Source organism: Cupressus sempervirens, chromosome 2, assembly GCF_028749045.1.
Source record: "Cupressus sempervirens isolate cs-2001-9-10 chromosome 2, ASM2874904v1, whole genome shotgun sequence".
Classification (NCBI taxonomy): Eukaryota; Viridiplantae; Streptophyta; class Pinopsida; order Cupressales; family Cupressaceae; genus Cupressus; species Cupressus sempervirens.
Window position 1 is genome coordinate 568,185,369 of NC_143119.1, and position 20,757 is coordinate 568,206,125.

Consider the following 20,757-nt stretch of genomic DNA (forward strand, 5'->3'; position numbering starts at 1 on the left):
ACCCGAAAGATGGTGAACTATGCCTGAGCAGGGCGAAGCCAGAGGAAACTCTGGTGGAGGCCCACAGTGATACTGACGTGCAAATCGTTCGTCTGACTTGGGTATAGGGGCGAAAGACTAATCGAACCGTCTAGTAGCTGGTTTCCTTTGAATTTTCCCTTAGGATAGCTGGAGCTCACGTGCGAGTTTTATCAGGTAAAGCAAATGATTAGAGGCATCGGGGGCGTAACGCCCTCAACCTATTCTCAAACTTTAAATAGGTAAGTCAGCGTGGCTTCTCTATTGAGCCATGCCATGGAATCGTGAGCTCCAAGTGGGCCATTTTTGGTAAGCAAAATTGGCGATGCGGGATGAACTGAAAGCCGAGTTACGGTGCCAAATTGCACGCTAACCCAGATCCCACAAAGGGTGTTGGTTGATTAAGACAGCAGGACAGTGGTCATGGAAGTTGAAATCCACTAAGGAGTGTGTAACAACTCACCTACTGAATCAACTAGCCCCGAAAAAGGATGGCACTGAAGCGCGCAACCTATACTCGATCGTCGGGGCAAGTGCCAGGCTCCAATGAATAGGAGGACACGGGGGTTGTTGCGAAACCTTAGGGGGTTGTTGCGAAACCTTAGGGGGTTGTTGTTGAGAACTTTGAAGACTGAAGTGGGGAATGGTTCCATGTGAACAACACTTGGACATGGGTTAGTCGATCCTAAGAGATGGGGAAACCCTATTTCAAGGGCACACTTTGCACGATCATCAAAAGGGAATCGGGTTAATATTCCCGAACCAGGACGTGGTGGCAGACGAAAATGTTAGGAAATCTAGAGATGTCGGCGGGGGTCTCGAGAAGAGTTATCTTTTCTTTTTAACAGCCTACCCACCCTGAAATCGGTTCAACCAGAGATAGGGTCCAGCGGCTGGAAGAGCACCGCAAGTCTTGCAGTGTTTGGTGCGCCTTTGGCGGCCCTTGAAAATCTAGAGGATCATGTACCGTTCATGCCCAGTCGTACTCATAATCGCATCAAGTCTCCAAGGTGAATAGCCTCTGGTCAATAGAACAATGTAGGTAAGGGAAGTTGGCAAAATGGATCCATAACTTCAGGAAAAGGATTGGCTCTGAGGGCTGGACCTAGGGGTCTGTGCCTCAAACTCATGGGCTGTTGGCAGCCTTCCCGAGCTACTCCCACGGCGAGGGTGGGCCGTCACATGCCGATCGGGCGACGGACGCAGGATGCCCCCTTCGGAGGGCTTTCCCTAGGCGGCGAACAGTCGAGTTAAAATTGGTACGGACAAGGGGAATCCAACTGTGTAATTAAAACAAAGCATTGCGATGGTCCCTGCAGATGTTGACGCAATGTGATTTTTGCCCAGTGCTCTGAATGTCAAAGTGAAGAAATTCAACCAAGCGCAGGTAAACGGTGGGAGTAACTATGACTCTCTTAAGGTAGCCAAATGCCTTGTCATCTAATTAGTGATGCACATGAATGGATTAATGAGATTCCCACTGTCCCTATCTACTATCTAGTGAAACCACAGCCAAGGGAATGGGCTTGGCGGAATCAGCGGGGAAAGAAGACCCTGTTGAGCTTGACTCTAGTCTGACTTTGTGAAATGACTTGAGAGGTGTAGAATAAGTGGGAGCTTTCGGGTGCAAGTGAAATACCACTACTTTTAACGTTATTTTACTTATTCCATGATGCGGAGATGGGGCAATGCCCCTATTTTTGGCCTTAAGGTGCGTCTAGGCATGTCGATCCGAGCAGAAGAAATTGTCAGGTGGGGAGTTTGGCTGGGGCGGCACATCTGTTAAAAGATAACGCAAGTGTCCTAAGATGAGCTCAATGAGAAAAAAAATCTTGTGTGGAACAAAAGGGTAAAAGATCATTTGATTTTGATTTTCAGTATGAATACAAACCATGAAAGCGTGGCCTATCGATCCTTTAGACTTTTGGAATTTGAAGTTAGAGGTGTCAGAAAAGTTACCACAGGGATAACTGGCTTGTGGTAGCCAAGCGTTCATAGCGACGTTGCTTTTTGATCCTTCGATGTCGGCTCTTCCTATCATTGTGAAGCAGAATTCACCAAGTGTTGGATTGTTCACCCACCAATAGGGAATGTGAGCTGGGTTTAGACCATCGTGAGACAGGTTATTTTTACCCTACTGATGATCCACGCCACGATAGTAATTCAACTTAGTACAAGAGGAATCGTTGATTGACACATTTGGTCATCGCGCTTGGTTGAAAATCCAGTGGCGCAAAGCTACCATGTGTCAGATTATGACTAAATGCCTCTAAGTTAGAATCAATGCTAGATGCGGTGCATATCTCTCTCCGGTTGCATCGCGACCCGTAGTAGGGGTGCTCTTGCACTCCCAGGGGCCCGTGTCATTGGCCATCTCTGATCGGCGCACTAGCCTGTTAGAGCAACCTTGGATATTAATTTCAAGCGGTCATCGAGAAGAATCTTTTGCAGAAGACTTAAATAAGCGACGAGGTATTGTAAGTGGTAGAGTGGCCTTGTTGCCACGATCCACTGAGATTCAGCCCTATGTCGCCTCGATTCATAACACCTTTTCTGACTCTGAGGCAGGTGGGGTTTGTAATTTGCGCGAGGGCGAGAAAATCTCCCAAATGCCAAATTTTGGGTGGGGGTGGGATTTGCAAGGTTTTCTCTTGCGAGCTCGTAAGAATCTCTCAGGTGCCAAATTCTTGGCGGGTGGGGTTTGTAATTTGTGCGAGTGCGGGAAAATCTTCCAAGTGCCAAATTTCGGGCAGGTGGGGTTTGCAGTTTTTTGCGAGGGAGAGAAAACTCTCCAAGGTGCCAAATTTCGAGCGGGTGGGGTTTTGTGAAAATTTTCACGAGGGAAAAGAAATCTCCCTAGTGCCGAATTCCTGGTGGGTGGGGTTTTGCAATTTCTGCCGGGGCGGAAAAATCTCCCAAGTGCCACATTCCGGGCGAGTGGGGTTTTGTGAAAATTTCCGCGAGGGAAAAAAAATCTCCCAAGTGCCAAATTCTCAGTGGGTGGAGTTTGCAATTTTTGCGAGGGCGTAAAAATCTCCCAGGTGCCAAATTCCTGGCGGGTGGGTTTTGCAATTTTTGCCAGGGCAGAAAAATCTCTCGAGTGCCAAATTCCTGGCAGGAGGGAGGGGTTTTGTAGAAATTTCTGCCAGGGCAGAAAAATCTCCCAAGTGCCAAATTTTGGGCGAGTGGGGTTTTGTAAAATTTCAATGAGGGGGAAAAAAATCTCTCGAGTCCCAAATTCTGAGCTAGTGGGGTTTGTGATTTTCGAAAGGGCGGAAAAATCTCCCAACTGCCGAATTCCCCATGGGTGGGGTTTTGTAATTTCAGCGAGTGCAAAAAAGTCTTCCAAGTGAAATTTCAATGTGGGTCAGGTTTGCAATTTCTGTGAGGGCAAAAAAATCTTCCAAGTCCAAATTTCGGGCGGGCGGGGTTTCGTAATTTCCAACTTCCAAATTTTGAGCGGGTGGGGTTTGTGAATTTCGCGAGGGTGAAAAAATCTTCCAAGTCCAAATTTTGAGCGGGTGGGGTTTGTAAATTTTTGTGAGGGCAGAAAAATCTTTCGACTGCAAATTCCAGGTGGGTCCCCGGGTTTTGTAATTTTTGCGAGGGCAAACGACTCATGTACGTGATCCAAAATCGGTCAACTTATTTTTTTGGTCAACGCCCAAAGTTTTGAACTCAAATTGAGTTGGCTACCCTGACTCGAATCGCCTCCGAATTTTTTGCACAACCCATGTCACCGTGCTCGACTTGATTCTAAGTGCCCCAAGTCATGTACGTGGTCCAAAAGAGGTCAACTTTTTTCTTTTTGGGGTTAATGCCCAAAGTTTTCAACTCGAACCGTGTTGGCAACTCCAACACGAATCGCCCCAACTACCTGAACGTCGACTCGAATCGCGTTGAGCCTTAACTACCACCAATTTTTTTGCACAACTCAAGTCACCATGCTCGACATGATTCTAAGTGCCTCCCATGATTTTTTTAATTTTTTTTCCCCTAGTCGACCCACTCTGGCGACCTAGTTGGGTCGCCCGAGACTGGGGCAACGGAGTTGGGTGACCCAAGTTGGGTCGACCTAGGCGTGCGATCCTGGCTGGGGACAACAAGTCGATTCTATAAGTTTGCTTGCCAATTTTGCTAGCCAGGTCAGCTCACCAAGTCATCTGACCATGTGGTCTTTGCCAAATCAAGAATTGACTCTTTAAGTCCACTCATAGCTCGTCAAGCCGACTCACCAAGATGACTTACCATCTCACCTCACCAGGTTGCCCCACTAGGTCACCTCTTCTTTAAGACCGCTCATCGTGTCGGCTCCCCAAGTCAGCTCACCGAGTCACCTCACGAAGTTGACTCTTTAACTGTGCTCACCAAGTCAGCTCACCAAGTCGACTCACCATCTTGCCTCGATAAGTTGACTTGCCGAGTTACCTCACCAAGTCATTGCCTCTTTAAGCTCGCTCACTGTGTCAGATCGTCAGGTCGACTCACCAAGTTGACTAATCAAGTAGGCCCACCAAGATGCCTCAAGGATAGCTCCTCACCATGAGTCACCTCACCATGTTGACTCAATGAGTCACCTCACCATGTTGACTCTTTGAGCCTGCTCGCCAGGTCGCTTCACCAAGTTGACTAGAGTACACTGCCAAGTTGACTCTTTAAGTTCGCTCGCCAGGTCGACTCGCCAAGTCAACTCGCCATGTCATCTCAATGAACCAACCAACCCTGTTAGGCCCACTCACAACCTCGCCCCATTAGGCCCACTCTCACCAAGTTGACTCTTTAAGTCTGCTCGTCAAGTCGAGCCACCAAGTACTCTCACCAAGTCGACTCTTTGAGTCCGTTCATCAAGTCACCCCACCAAGTACTCTAACCAAGTCAATTCTTCAAGTGCGTTCATCAAGTCACCCCACCAAGTACTCTCACCAAGTAGACTCTTTGAGTCCATTCATCAAGTCGCCCCACCAAGTACTCTAACAAAGTCAATTCTTCAAGTGCGTTCATCAAGTCGCCCCACCAAGTACTCTCACCAAGCTGACTCTTTAAATCCTTTCATCAAGTCACCCCACCAAGTACTCTCACCAAGTCAACTCTTTAGGTCTGTTCATAGAGTCACCCTCCAAGTCGACCCTTCAAGTGCGTTCATCAAGTCACCCCACCAAGTCGACTCTTTAAGTTCATTCATCAAGTCACCCTACCAGGTCAGCCCACAAATTATTCTCACCAAGTCGACTCTTTAAGTTCGTTCATCAGGTCACCCCGCCAGGTCGGCCCACCAAGTGGACTCTTTAAGTTCGTTCATGAAGTCACTCTGCCAAGTCAGCCCACAAGGTCAACTCTTTAAGTTTGTTCATCAAGTCACCCGGCCAGGTCACCCCACCAAGTACTCTCACCAAGTCGACTCTTTAAGTTTGCTCATCAAGTCACCCCGCCAGGTCAGCCCACCAAGTACTCTCACCAGGTTGACTCTTTAAGTTTGTTCATCAAGTCACCCCACCAAGTACTCTCACAAAGTTGACTCTCTAAGTTCATTCATCAAGTCGCTTTGCCAGGTCGGCCCACCAGGTCGACCCTTTAAGTTCAGTCATCAAGTCACCCCGCCAGGTCAGCTCACCAAGTACTCTCACAAAGTCGACTCTTTAGGTTCATTCATCAATTCACCCCGCCAGCTCGACCCACCAAGTTCTCTCACCAGGTCAACTCTTTAAGTTCATTCATCAAGTCACTCCGCCAGTTCAACCCACCAAGTACTCTCACAAAGTCGACTCTCTAGGTTTTTTCATCAAGTCACCCTGCCAGGTCAGCCCACCAAGTACTCTCACCAAGTCACCCCGCTAGTTTGACCCACCAAGTCGACTCTTTAAGTTCATTCATCAAGTCACCTGGCCAAGTACTCTCACCAAATTGACTCTTTAAGTCTGCTCATCAAGTCGAGCCACCAAGTACTCTCACCAAGTAGACTCTTTGAGTCCGTTCATCAAGTCGCCCAACCAAGTACTCTAACAAAGTTGATTCTTCACGTGCATTCATCAAGTTGCCCCACCAAGTACTCTCACCAAGTCGACTCTCTAAGTTCGTTCATCAAGTCACCCCGCCAGGTCGGCCCACGAAGTTTTATCTTTAAGTTCGTTCATCAAGTCACCCAACCAAGTACTCTAACCTAGTCGATTCTTCAAATAGGTTCATCAAGTCACCCAACGAAGTACTCTCACCAAGTCGACTCTTTAACTATGTTCATCAAGTCACCCCACCAAGTACTCTCAACAAGTCAACTCTTTAGGTCCGTTCATAAAGTCACCCCACCAAGTTGACTCTTCAAGTGCGTTCATCAAGTCACCCCACCAAGTACTCTCACCAATTCGACTCTTTAAGTCTGTTCATCAAGTCACCACACCAAGTACTCTCACCAAGTCAACTCTTTAGGATCGATCATCAAGTCACCTCGCCAAGTCGACCCTTGAAGTTTTTTCGTCAAGTCACCCCACCAAGTACTCCTACCAAGTCGACTCTTTAAGTCCGTTCACGAAGTCACCCAACTAGGTCGGCCCACCAAGTCCACTCTCTAAGTCTGTTCATCAGGTCACCCCACCGAGTACTCTCACCAAGTCAACTCTTTAGGTCCGTTCATCAAGACACCCCACAAATTTTACCCTTTAAGTCTGTTCATCAAGTCACCCCACCAAGTCGACTCTTTAAGTCTTTTCATCAAGTCACCCCACCAAGCCGACTCTTTAAGTCTGTTCATCAAGTCGCCAGAACAAGTACTCTCACCAAGTCGACTCTATAAGTCCATTCATCAAGTTACCCCACCAGGTCGGCCCACCAAGTTGACTCTTTAAGTCTGTTCATCAGTTCACCCCGCCGAGTACTCTCACCAAGTCAACTCTTTAGGTTCCTTCATCAAGTCACCCCTCCAAGTCGACCCTTTAAGTCCGTTCATCAAGTCACCCCACCAAGTACTCTCACCAAGTCGACTCTTTAAGTCCTTTCATCAAGTCACCCCACCAAGTCGACTCTTCAAGTCTGTTCATCAAGTCACCAGAACAAGTACTCTAACCAAGTCAACCCCTTAAGTCCGTTCATCAAGTCACCCCACCAATTACTCTCACCAAGTCGACTCTTTAAGTCCTTTCATCAAGTCACCCCACCAAGTCAACTCTTTAAGTTCGTTCATCAAGTCACCTGAACTAGTAAAAGTACTCTCACCAAGTCGACTCTTTATGTCCGTTCATCAAGTCACCCCTCCAGTTTGGCAAACAAAGTACTGCCACTAAGTCGATTCTTTAAGTTCGTTCATCAGTTCACCCCGCCAAGTACCCCACCAAGTGGACTCTTTAAGTCTGCTCATCAAGTCCGTTCATCAAGTCACCCCACCAAGTACTCTGACCAAGTCAATTCTTCAAGTGCGCTCACCAAGTCGAGCCACCAAGTACTCTCACCAAGTCGACTCTTTGAGTCTGTTCATCAAGTCACCCCACCAAGTGCTCTCACCAAGTCAACTCTTTAGGTCTGTTCATAGAGTCACCCCCACAAAGGTGACCCTTCAAGTGCGTTCATCAAGTCACCCAACCAAGTCGACTCTTTAAGTTCGTTCATCAAGTCACCCTGCTAGGTCGGCCCACCAAGTGGACTCTTTAAGTTCATTCATGAAGTCACTCTGCCAAGTCGGCCCACCAAGTCGACTCTTTAAGTTCATTCATCAAGTCACCCCGCCAGGTCAGCCCACCAAGTACTCTCACCAAGTCGACTCTTTAAGTTTGATCACCAAGTCAGCCCACCAGGTCGGCCTACCGAGTACTCTCACCAAGTCGACTCTTTAGGTTTGTTCATCCAGTCACCCCACCAAGTACTCTCACCAAGTTGACTCTTTAAGTTCGTTCATCAAGTCGCTCCACCAAGTCGGCCCGCCAAGTACTCTCACCAAATCGACCCTTTAAGTTCGGTCATCAAGTCACCTCGCCAGGTCGGCCCACCAAGTACTCTCACAAAGTTGACTCTTTAGGTTCATTCATCAATACAAACTGCCAGCTCGGCCCACCAAGTTCTCTCACCAAGTCGACTCTTTAAGTTCGATCATCAAGTCACCCTACCAGTTCGACCCACCAATTACTCTCACAAAGTCGACTCTCTAAGTTCGTTCATCAAGTCACCCTGTCGGGTCAGCCCACCAAGTACCCTCACCAAGTCACCCCTCTAGTTTGACCCACCAAGTCGACTCTTTAAGTTCGTTCATCAAGTCACCCAGCCAAGTCGGTCCACCAAGTCGACTCTTTAAGTTTGTTCATCAAGTCACGTGACTAGGTCAGCCCACTGAGTCCTCTCACCAAGTCAACTCTTTAAGTTTGTTCATCAAGTCACCCTGCCAGGTCGGCCCACCAAGTACTCTCACCAAGTCGACTCTTTAAGTTTGTTCATCAAGTCACCCTACCAGGTCGGCCCACCAAGTTGACTCTTTAAGTTTGTTCATCAAGTCACCCTGCCAGTACGGCCCACCAAGTTGACTCTTTAGGTTTGTTCATCAAGTCACCCTGCTAGGTCGGCCCACCAAGTCGACTCTCTAGGTTCGTTCATCAAGTCACCCCACCAAGTACTCTCATCAAGTTGACTCTTTAAGTTCACTCATCAAATCACCCCGCTATGTCTGCCCACCAAGTACTCTCACCAAGTTGCCACTTTAGGTTCATTCATCAAGTCACCCCGCTAAGTCGGCCCACCAAGTGGACTCTTTAAGTTTATTCATCAAGTCACCCTGCCAGGTCAGCAAGTCACCTCGCCAGGTCGGCCCACCAAGTCGACTCTTTAAGTTCATTCATCAAGTCGCCCCACCAAGTACTCTAACCAAGTCAATTCTTCAAGTGTGTTCATCAAGTCACCTGACCAAGTACTCTCACCAAGTCGACTCTTTAAGTCCTTTCATCAAGTCACCCCACCAAGTTGACTCTTTAAGTCTATTCACCAAGTTACCAGAACAAGTACAAGTACTCTCACCAAGTCGACTCTTTATGTCCGTTCATCAAGTCACCCCACTAGTTTGGCCAACCAAGTACTCCCACCAAGTCTTTTCTTTAAGTCCGTTCATCAGTTCACCCCACCAAGTACTCTCACCAAGTGGACTCTTTAAGTCTTCTCATCAAGTCGAGCCACCAAGTACTCTCAGCAAGTCGACTCTTTGAGTCCGTTCATCAAGTCACCCCACCAAGTACTCTAACCAAGTCGATTCTTCAAGTGCGCTCATCAAGTCACCCCACCAAGTGCTCTCACCAAGTCGAATCTTTGAGTCTGTTCATCAATTCACCCCACCAAGTGCTCTTACCAAGTCAACTCTTTAGGTCCGTACATAGATTGACCCCACCAAGTCGACCCTTCAAGTGCGTTCATCAAGTCACCCCACCAAGTCAACTCTTTAAGTTAATTCATCAAGTCACCCCGCCAGGTTAGCCCACAAATTACTCTCACCAAGTCGACTCTTTAAGTTCGTTCAGCAAGTCACCCATCCAGGTCGGCCCACCAAGTGGACTCTTTAAGTTTGTTCATGAAGTCACTCTGCCAAGTTGGCCCACAAGGTTGACTCTTTAAGTTCGTTCATCAAGTCACCCCGCCAGGTCAGCCCACCAAGTACTCTCACCAAGTCGACTCTTCAAGTTTGCTCATGAAGTCACCCCGCCAGGTCGGCCCACGAAGTACTCTCACCAGGTCAGCCCACCAAGTACTCTCACTGGGTTGACTCTTTAGGTTTGTTCATCAAGTCACCCCACCAAGCACTCTCACAATGTCGACTCTATCAAGTCACTCAGCCAGGTCGGCCCACCAAGTATTCTCACCAAGTCGACCCTTTAAGTTCGATCATCAAGTCACCCAGCCAGGTCAGCCCACCAAGTACTCTCACAAAGTTGACTCTTTAGGTTCGTTCATCAATTCACCCCACCATCTCGGCCCACCAAGTTCTCTCACCAAGTTGACTCTTTAAGTTCGTTCATCAAGTCACGCTGCCATTTCGACCCACCAAGTACTCTCGCAAAGTCGACTCCCTAGGTTCGTTCATCGAGTCACCTTGCCAGGTCAGCCCACCAAGTACTCTCACCAAGTCACCCCACCAGGTCAGCCCACCAAGTCGACTCTTTAAGTTCGTTCATCAAGTCACCCTACTAGGTCGGCCCACCAAGTCGACTCTTTAGGTTCGTTCATCAAGTCACCCCACCAAGTACTCTCACCAAGTTGACTCTTTAAGTTCGTTCATCAAATCACCCCGCTATGTCCTCCCACCAAGTACTCTCACCAAGTCGACTCTTTAGGTTCATTCATCAAGTCACCTCGCCAGGTCGGCCCACCAAGTGGACTCTTTAAGTTCGTTCATCAAGTCACCCGGCTAGGTCGGCCCACCAAGTTGACTCTTTAAGTTCGTTCATCAAGTCACCCCACCAAGTACTCTATCTAAGTCAATTCTTCAAGTGCGTTCATCAAGTCACTCGACCAAGTACTCTCACCAAGTCGACTCTTTAACTTTGTTCATCAAGTCACCCCACCAAGTACTCTCACCCGGTCAACTCTTTAGGTCTATTCATCAAGTCACCCCACCAACTCGACCCTTCAAGTGCGTTGATCAAGTCACCCTGCCAAGTTGACCCTTTAAGTCCATTCATCAAGTCGCCCCACCAAGTACTCTCACCAAGTCGACTCTTTAAGTCCTTTCATCAAGTCACCCAACCAAGTCGACTCTTCATGTCCGTTCATCAAGTCACCAGAACAAGTACTCTAACCAAGTTGACTCTTTAAGTTCGTTCATCAAGTCACCCCACCAGGTCGGCCCACCAAGTACTCCCAGCAAGTCGACTCTTTAAGTTCGTTCATCAATTCACCCTACCAAGTACTCTCACCAAGTTGACTCTTTATGTTTGCTCATCAAATCAAGCCACCAAGTACTCTCACCAAGTCGACTCTTTGAGTCCATTCATGAAGTCACCCCACCAAGTACTCTAACCAAGTCGATTGTTCAAGTGCGTTCATCAAGTCACCCCACCAAGTACTCTCACCAAGTCGACTCTTTAAGTCCTTTCATCAAGTCACCCCACCAGGTCGACTGTTTAAGTCCATTCATCAAGTCACCAAAACAAGTACTCTCACCAAGTCAGCTCTTTATGTCCCTTCATCAAGTCACCCCACCAGGTACTCCCACCAAGTCGACTCTTTAATTCTGTTCATCAGTTCACCCTGCCAAGTACTCTCACCAAGTGGACTCTTTGAGTCTGCTCATCAAGTCAAGCCGTTAAGTACACTCACCAGGTCAACTCTTTGAGTCAGTTCATCAGGTCACCTCACCAAGTGCTCTCACCGAGTCAACTCTTTAGGTCCGTTCACCAAGTCACCCTGCCAAGTCGACCTTTTAAGTTCTTTCATCAAGTCACCCCACCAAGTACTCTCACCAAGTCAACTCTTTAAGTCCTTTCATCAAGTGACCCCACCAAGTCGACTCCTTAAGTCCGTTCATCAAGTCACCAGAACAAGTAACAGTTCGGCCAACCAAGTACTCCCACCAAGTTGACTCTTTATGTCCGTTCATCAAGTCACCCCACCAGTTCGGCCAACCAAGTACTCCCACCAAGTCAATTCTTTAAGTCCATTCATCAGTTCACCCCACCAAGTACTCTCACCAAGTGGACTCTTTAAGTTTTCTCATCAAGTCGAGCCACCAAGTACTCTTAGCAAGTTGAATCTTTGAGTCCGTTCATCAAGTCACCCCACCAAGTACTCTAACCAACTCGATTCTTCAAGTGCGCTCATCAAGTCACCCCACCAAGTACTCTCACCAAGTTGACTCTTTAAGTCTATTCATCAAGTCGCCCCACCAAGTACTCTCACCAAGTCAACTCTTTAGGTCAATCCATAGAGTCACCCCACCAAGTCGACCCTTCAAGTGCGTTCATCAAGTCACCCCACCAAGTCGACTCTTTAAGTTCATTCATCAAGTCACCCTGCCAGGTCAGCCCACAAATTACTCTCACCAAGTCAACTCTTTAATTTCATTCATCAAGTCACCCCACCAGGTCGGCCCACCAAGTGGACTCTTTAAGTTCATTCATGAAGTCACTCTGCCAAGTCGGCCCACAAGGTCGACTCTTTAAGTTTGTTCCTCAAGTCTCCCCGCCAAGTCACCCCACCAAGTACTCTCACCAAGTCGACCCTTTAAGTTCGGTCATCAAGTCACCCCGCCATGTCGGCCCACCAAGTACTCTCACAAAGTCGACTCTTTAGGTTCGTCTATCAATTCACCACACTAGCTCGGCCCACCAAGTTCTCTCACCAAGTTGACTCTTTAATTTTGTTCATTAAGTCACCCCGCCAGTTTGACCCACAAAGCACTCTCTCAAAGTCGACTCTCTAAATTCGTTCATCGAGTCACCCTGCCAGGTCAGCCCACCAAGTACTCTCACCAAGTCATCCCACTAGTTCGACCCACCGAGTGGACTCTTTAAGTTCGTTCATCAAGTCACCTGGCCAAGTTGGCCCACCAAGTTGACTCTTTAAGTTCGTTCATCAAGTCACGTGACCAGGGCAGCCCACCGAGTACTCTCACCAAGTCAACTCTTTAAGTTAGTTCATCAAGTCACCTTGCCAGGTCGGCCCACCAAGTACTCTCACCAAGTTGACTCTTTAAGTTTGTTCATCAAGTCACCCTACCAGGTCGGTGCACCAAGTCGACTCTTTAAGTTCATAAAAGGGGTACCCGAGCCATTCTACTTGAGTCATAATTCTCAAATCAGGTAGCTTCCGATATAAAATGGTTGTCAAGCCATTCTAGTCGGTCTCCAAAAATTGATCAATTTACCCCCCGGACTGATGCAATCAAATCACCTAACCAATGCCAATCTTTGTCTTTGTTGACAACCTCATGAAAAATGGGGTCGCAGATGGCTATTCGGTCACATTTTTCATTGAATTGGGTTTTAAGGTACTTGTGCACTGAATGTACATTTCTGATGTAGAGTAAGGCTTGCACTAATAGCTTATATAAGGGAGGTAGTGTGCTTGAAAAATGGTGGGCGAGCCAGCCTTTCCGAGCCGATCTGAGCGAGCCATGCTGGCTGACCCGATCTGGCCGAGCTCCAAAAATGGTGTCGTGGATGGCTGTTTGGGCACATTTTTCATTGAATTGGGTTTTAAGGTATTTGTGCACTGAATTTACATTTCTAATGTAGAGTAAGGCTTGCACTAATAGCTTATATAGGGGAGGTAGTGTGCTTGAATAATGGTGGGTGAGCCAGCCTGGCCGAGCCGATTTGGGCGAGCCATGCTGGCTGACCCGATCTGGTTGAGCCATTCTGGCCGAGCCATGCTGGCCATGCTGATCTAGGTGAGCCATTCTGGCCGACCCAATCTGGGCAAGCCGTTCTGGCCGAGCTGATCTGGGCGAGCCATGCTGGCCAATCCGATCTGGCTGAGCTCCGAAAACGATGTCATGGATGGCTGTTTGGTGACATTTTTCATTGAATTGGATTTTTAAGGGAGTTGTCCGTGCTATTGTAGATTTCTAATGCAGAGCGAGCCTCACACTAATAGCTTATATAGGAGAGGCTATTGCCGTGAGCCTCTCCCATGCCCCTTTCATTGATTCAACATTGGTGTCTAGGCGGATCGGATTGTTGGGTTTTCAAACGGTGTATCCTGATGTTGAATCAATGAAAGGGGCACAAAGCGATCTCGGTGCTTTTCCTTGGCTCTCCTTTAGATCATGTTTTTTGATGACTCAATTTTGGAAAAGGTGAGGCAGCGGTTGCCGATCCATGGCGTGTCTTTTTGGTGATTTTAAAACCTGATCTAAACGTGAACCCTTGTCTAGCACTCTGGAGTTGCTTGGTATAATGGAAATTTGCTATGGGTGCTCAGCGCTCTAGCAAATTGTCATGGTGTACTTATCGCGGCTACACGAGAGCTTTAATATCGAAAGCTCTCGACAAAAAATGGTGGCCGAGCCATGCTGGTCGACCCGATCTGGGCGAGCCATGCTGGCCGACCCGATCTGGCTTAGCCATTTTCGTCGACCCGATCTAGCTCTTATTTCTCACTCCATCGGCACAAATTCGGGAGTTGTTCGACAGGGGTTGTCATTCCAATGTTTCATTGCGATGATCTGGAGAGCGATGCTAAGGGCGAGAGCTTGCGTCTAGCATTTGGGGATGTTTGTGCAAGCGAGCAGTGGAGCTTCTCTTATCGGAACCTCTCTGTGGCCTTTGAATATAGACCCAGTGCTGACGATATCGATGGATACGAGCCTTGGATTCTAAATTTGTTCAGCTAACATTGGTTTTTGTGAGATAAGTGTACAAAAGCACTTCCCAATTGCTACGCAGGAGCTCCCTAAGATCGCCTCTATGCCAACTCGATCGAAACAACATTGGGAATGGTTCGACAGCGGTTGTCATTCCAATGTGTCATCGAGATGTCTTGGAACGCGGCCTTTCAAGGGAAAGCTCGCATCTAGAACTTGGATTTTGCATCGTCACAAGTGAATGGGGAGATCTCTCTATGAATGGCAGCATGGCGATTGCAAGAGAAAATTGACTTAGTAGTCAGAGCATTGGCGTCGGGCCATTGTGACGGCCTTGCAATTTCTCTATAATTGCAACCTACGTTTGCGTAGTAGTAGAGTTTGCATGTAAGTTTGGCCTTTGTTCTTGACAGTTCCAAGTACTCTCACCAAGTCACCAAGTCACCATGCTAGCCCAGCCGATCTGGGCGAGCCGATCTGGGCGAACCATGCTGGCCAAGCCATTTTGGGTGAGCCATGTTGGCCGAGCCGTTCTGGGAAAGCTCCAAAAATGGTGTCGTGGATGGCTGTTTAACCACATTTTTCGTTGAATTGGATTTTTAAGGGAGTTGTCTGTGTGATCGCAAATTTCTAATGCAGAGCGAGCCTCGCACTAATAGCTTATATAGGAGAGGTTGTTGCCGCGAGCCTCTCCCATGCCCCTTTCATTGATTCAACATTGGTGTCTAGGCAAATCGGATTGTTGGGTTTTCAAACGGTGTATGCTGATGTTGAATCAATGAAAGGGGCATGAAGTGATCTCAGTGCTTTTCCTTGGCTCTCCTTTAGATCATGTTTTCCGATGACTCAATTTTAGAAAAGGTGAGGCAGGGGTTGCTGATCCATGGCTTGTCTTTTTGGTGATTTTAAAACTTGATCTAAACGTGAGCCCTTGTCTAGCACTCCGGCGTTGCGTGGTATAATGGCAATTTGCTATGGGTGCTCAGCACTCTAGCAATTTGTCATGGTGTACTTATCACAGCTACATGGGAGCTTTAATATCGAAAGCTCTTGGAAAAAAATGGTGGCCGAGCCATCCTGGCCAACCCAATCTGGCTCTTGTTTGTCACTCCATCGACACAAATTTGGGAGTTGTTCGACAGTGGTTGTCATTTCAATGTGTCATTGTGGTGATCTGGAGACTGATACTAAGGGCAGGAGCTTGCGTCTAGCATTTTGGGATGTTTGTGCAAGCGAGCAGTGGAGCTTCTCTTATCGGAACCTCTCTGTGGCCTTTGAATATAGACCCAGTGTCGATGATATCAACCCATTAGAATTGGTGCTGGTGTTCAAGAAAGACACGTTATTCAGATTTGGAGTATTGGCACTAGCATCATTTCTATTGGGAGGGCCATGAAGCCATCCCGATTTTTCTATGCGAGCGCTCTCTCCCCAGAGTTGTTCTCTTTGCAACAACTTCTTTGGCAAAAAAAATTTTGGCATGGTTCGACAGCGGTTGTTGTTCCAATGGTGCCATTGTGGTGGTTCCCTGGGCAGTGATCTGAAGGGCGAGCTGTCATCTAGCAGTTGGGCTGCACATCATGGGTGACAAGGGAGCCTTTGTAATTAGAAGCTCCCCGTGACCATTTGATGAGAAGAGCCATTGCTTGTGTGAGCAAGGATGAATGCAGCCTCAGATTCCAAACAAAATCAACGACATCGGATCTATATATAAGAGCGGAATGAAGCAGCAGCCTATTTTCTATGCATGGCTCCCCAAAGTTTCTCGTCTTTCTCACTCCATCGGCACAAATTTGGGGGTTGTTCGACAGTGGTTGTCATTCTAATGTGTCATTACGACGATCTGGAGAGCGATGCTAAGGATGAGAGCTTATGTCTAGCATTTGGGATGTTTGTGCGAGCGAGCAGGGGAGCTTCTCTTATCGGAACCTCTCCGTGTCCTTTGAATATATAGACCCAGTGCCGACGATATCGATGGATACAAGCCTTGGATTCTAAATTTGTTCATAGCTAACATTGGTTTTTGTGAGAGATGGGTACGAAAGCACATCCCAATTGCTATGCGGGAGCTCCCTAAGGTTGCCTCTGTGCCAACTCGATCAGCACAACATTGGGAATGGTTTGATAGCAGTTGTCATTACAATGTGTCATCGGGGGATTTCTTGGAAAGTTTCCTTTCTTTCAAGGGCGAGCTCACATCTAGCACTTGGATTGTGCATCACATCACAAGTGAATGGGGAGATCTCTCTGTAAATGGCGGCATGGTGATTGCAAGAGAAAATTGAATTAGTCGGAGCATTGGCCTCAGGCCACTGTGATGGCCTTGAAATTTCTCTTTAATTGCAATCTATGTTTGTGCAGTAGCAGAGTTTGCAAGTAAGATGGGCCTTGTTCTTGAGAGTTCCAGCAGATGACCTCCAGAACTTTTGGATTGGGCCCCTTCAAGGTGAAATTCATCCAGTTGATCGGATGAGCTCAATGACCATTTTAGTCCCTTGGCTCCATGAATTCACATCTCCTAACCAATGACAATCTTTGGCTCCTTAGATGACCTCATAAAAAATTGGGTCGTGGATGGCTGTTTGGTCAGAATTTTCAACGAATTGGATTTTTAAGGCGGATGTCGGTGTGTTCGCTAATTTCTAATGCAGAGCGAGCGTCACACTAATAGCTTATATAGGAGAGTTTGTTGCCATGAACCTCTCTCGTGCCCCTCTCATTAATTCAACACCGGTGTTAAGGTGGATGGAAATGTCAGATTTTGAAATGGTGGACGCCGACGTTGAATCAATTGGAGGGGCATGAAGCTCACCCTTGAGGTGCTATTCCTTGAGTCTCCTTTAGATCATGTTTTCTTTTCACTCAGCCGACGCAATTTTAGAAAAAGGTTTGGCAGCGGTTGCCAGCCCTCACCGCGTCTACTTGGTGATTTTAAAACTTGATCTAAAACGGGAGCCCTCATCTAGCACCTCCGTTCGGTGTAGCTCAGGTATTGCATGAATTTTTGCTATCGGCACAAATCCCCCAATGAATGCATGAGCTTGGACCCTCTCTTAGATCACCTTCTTTGATCACTCGATCAACGCAATTACGGAAGAGACTTGGCAGCGGTTTCCATTCTACAACACGTCTGTTCTGCAATTTCGAAGTTGATCTTAATGGCGAGCCCTTGTCTCTAGCCAGAGTGGTTCTCTTCACAACAACTTCTTTGGCGCAAAATTTTCGAAATGGTTTGGTAGCCATTGTCATTCCAATGGTGCCATTGTGGTGGTTGCCTGGGCAGCGATCTGAAGGGTGAGCCGTCGTCTAGCAGTTGGGCTACGCATCACAAGTGACAAGGGAGCCTTTGTAATTGGAAGCTTCCTATGGCCATTCGATGAGAAGAGCCATTTCTTGTGTGAGCAAGGACGAATGTAGCCTCAGATTCCAAATGAAATCAATGACATCGGATCTATATATAAGAGCGGAATGAAGCAGCACAACCCATTTGCTATACGCGGCTCCCCAAAGTTGCTCTTCTTTCTCACTCCATTGGCACAAATTTAGGAGTTGTTCGATAGTGGTTGTCATTCCAATGTGTCACTGCGGCGATCTGGAGAGCAATGCTAAGGGCGGGAGCTTATGTCTAGCATTTGGGATGTTTGTGCAGGCGAGTAGGGGAGCTTCTCTTATCGGAACCTCTCCGTGGCCTTTGAATATATAGACCCAGTGCCGACGATATCGATGGATACGAGCCTTGGATTCTAAATTTGTTCACACCTAACATTGGTTTTTGTGAGAGATGGGTACAAAAGCACATCCCGATTGCTACGCGGGAGCTCCCTAAGGTCGCCTCTATGCCAACTCGATCGGCACAACATTGGGAATGGTTTGACTGTGGTTGTCATTCCAATGTGTCATCAGGGGATGTCTTGGAAAGTGGTCTTTCTTTCAAGGGCAAGCTCGTGTCTAGCACTTGGATTGTGCGTTGCATCACAAGTGAATCAGGATATCTCTCTGTGAACGGCGGCATGGTGATTGCAAGAGAAAATTGACTTAGTTGGAGCCATTGGCCTCGGGCCATTGTGATGGCCTTGCAATTTCTCTTTAATTGCAACCTATGTTTGCGCAGTAGCAGAGTTTGCATGTAAAGATGGGCCTTGTTCTTGAGAGTTCCAGGAGATGACCTCTGAAACTTTTGGATTGGGCCGCTTCAAGGTGAAATTCATCCAGTTGATCGAAAGAGCACGATGACCATTTCAGTCCCTTGGCTCCATGAACTCACATCTCCTAACCGATGACAATCTTTTGCTCCTCTGCCGACCTCATAAAAAATTGGGTCGTGAATGGCTGTTTGGTCAAAATTTTAAAGGATTTGGATTTTTAAGGCAATTGTCGGTGTGTTCGCTAATTTCTAATGTAGAGCGAGCGTCACACTAATAGCTTATATATGAGAGGTGGTTGCCACGAGCCTCTCCTGTGCCCCTCTCATTGATTCAACGCCGGTGTCAAGGCGGATGGATATGTCAGATTTTAAAATGGTGGACGCCGACGTTGAATCAATTAGAGCGGCATGAAGCCCACCCTTGATGTGCTATTCCTCAACTCTCCTTTAGATCATGTTTTCTTGTCACTCAGCTGGCACAATTTTGAAAAAAGGTTTGGTAGCGGTTGCCAGCCCTCACCACGTCTACTTGGTGATTTTAAAACTCGATCTAAAATGGGAGCCCTCATCTAGCACCTCCGTCCAGTGTTGCTTGGGTATTGCATAAATTTATGCCATCGATATGAATCCATAAACGAATGCCTACGCTTGGACCCTCTCTTAGATCACCTTCTTAGCTCAATCAACCGACGCAACTACGGAAGAGACTTGGCAGCGGTTGCCATTCTACACCGCATCTGTTCTGTGATTTCGAAGTTGATCTAATGGCGAGCCCTTGTCTCTAGCCACGAGGTGGGTGCTTGGCGCTCTAGAAAATTTTTTTGCTTGCCTATCATGGCTACAATGGTAGAGGTGGTTGCCGCGAGCCTCTCCCGTTCCCCCCTCATTGATTCAACGCCACTGTTAGGGCGGATGGATATGTCAGATTTTGAAATGGTGGACACCAACATTGAATCAATTAGAGGGGCATGAAGCCCACCCTCGAGGGTGCTATTCTTGGACTCTCCTTTAGATAATGTTTTCTTGTCACTCAGCTGGCGCAATTTCGGAAAAAGGTTTGGCAGTAGTTGCCAGCCCTCACCGCATCTACTTGGTGATTTTAAAACTTGATCTAAAATGGGAGCCTTCGTCTAGCACCTCCGTCCAGTGTTGCTCGGGTATTGCATAAATTTATGCCATCGGCACGAATCCCCCAACGAAGGCCTATGCTTAGACCCTCTCTTGGATCACCTTCTTCGATCGCTCGACCGATGCAATTACGGAGGAGACTTGGCAGCGGTTGCCATTCTACACCGCGTCTGTTCTACAATTTTGAAGTTGATCCTAATGGCGAGCCCTTGTCTATAGCCATGAGGTGGGTGCTTGGTGCTGTAGCAAAATTTTTTGCGTGCCTATTGTGGCTACAATGGGAGAGGTGGTTGCTGTGAGCCTCTCCCATGCCCCCCTCATTGATTCAACGCCGCTGTCAGGGCGGATGGATATGTCAGATTTTGAAATGGTGGCTGCCGACATTGAATCAATTAGAGGGGCATGAAGCCCACCCTCGAGGGTGCTATTCCTGGACTCTCCTTTAGATCATGTTTTCTTGTCACTCAGCTGGCGCAATTTCGGAAAAAGGTTTGGCAGCGGTTGCCCAGCCCTCACCGCGTCTACTCGGTGATTTTAAAACTCGATCTAAAATGGGAGCCCTCGTCTAGCAGCTCCGTCCGGTGTTGCTCGGGTATTGCATAAATTTATGCCATCGGCGTGAATCCCCCAACGAATGCCTACGCTTGGACCCTCTCTTAGATCACCTTCTTCGATCACTCGACTGATGCAATTACGGAAGAGACTTCGCAGCGGTTGACGACATTGAATCAATTAGAGGGGCATGAAGCCCACCCTCGAGGGTGCTATTCCTGGACTCTCCTTTAGATCATGTTTTCTTGTCACTCAGCTGGCGCAATTTCGGAAAAAGGTTTGGCAGCGGTTGCCCAGCCCTCACCGCGTCTACTTGGTGATTTTAAAACTCAATATAAAATGGGAGACCTCGTCTAGCACCTCCGTCCGGTGTTGCTTGAGTATTGCATAAATTTATGCCATCGGCGCAAATTTCCCAAGGAATGCCTACGCTTGGACCCTCTCTTAGATCACCTTCTTCGATCACTCAACTGATGCAATTACGGAAGAGACTTCGCAGCGGTTGCCATTCTACACCGCGTCTGTTCTGCAACTTCAAAGTTGATCTAATGGCAAGCCCTTGTCTCTAGCCATGAGGTGGGTGCTTGGCGCTCTAGAAAAATTTTTTGCGTGCCTATCACGGCTACAATGGGAGAGGTGGTTTCCGCGAGCCTCT

At 47.7% G+C, this 20,757-nt stretch overlaps 1 non-coding gene across 1 annotated transcript in view; it reads left to right on the top strand.

The window, feature by feature from the left end:
- Positions 1 to 2,561, top strand: part of LOC149574617 (25S ribosomal RNA) — a 3,374-nt gene extending 813 nt beyond the window's left edge. The window contains exon 1 of the ribosomal RNA XR_016361042.1: positions 1 to 2,561. This exon is cut by the window's left edge and continues 813 nt beyond it. This is a non-coding gene — a ribosomal RNA (25S ribosomal RNA).
- The last annotated feature ends 18,196 nt before the right edge of the window (positions 2,562 to 20,757 follow it).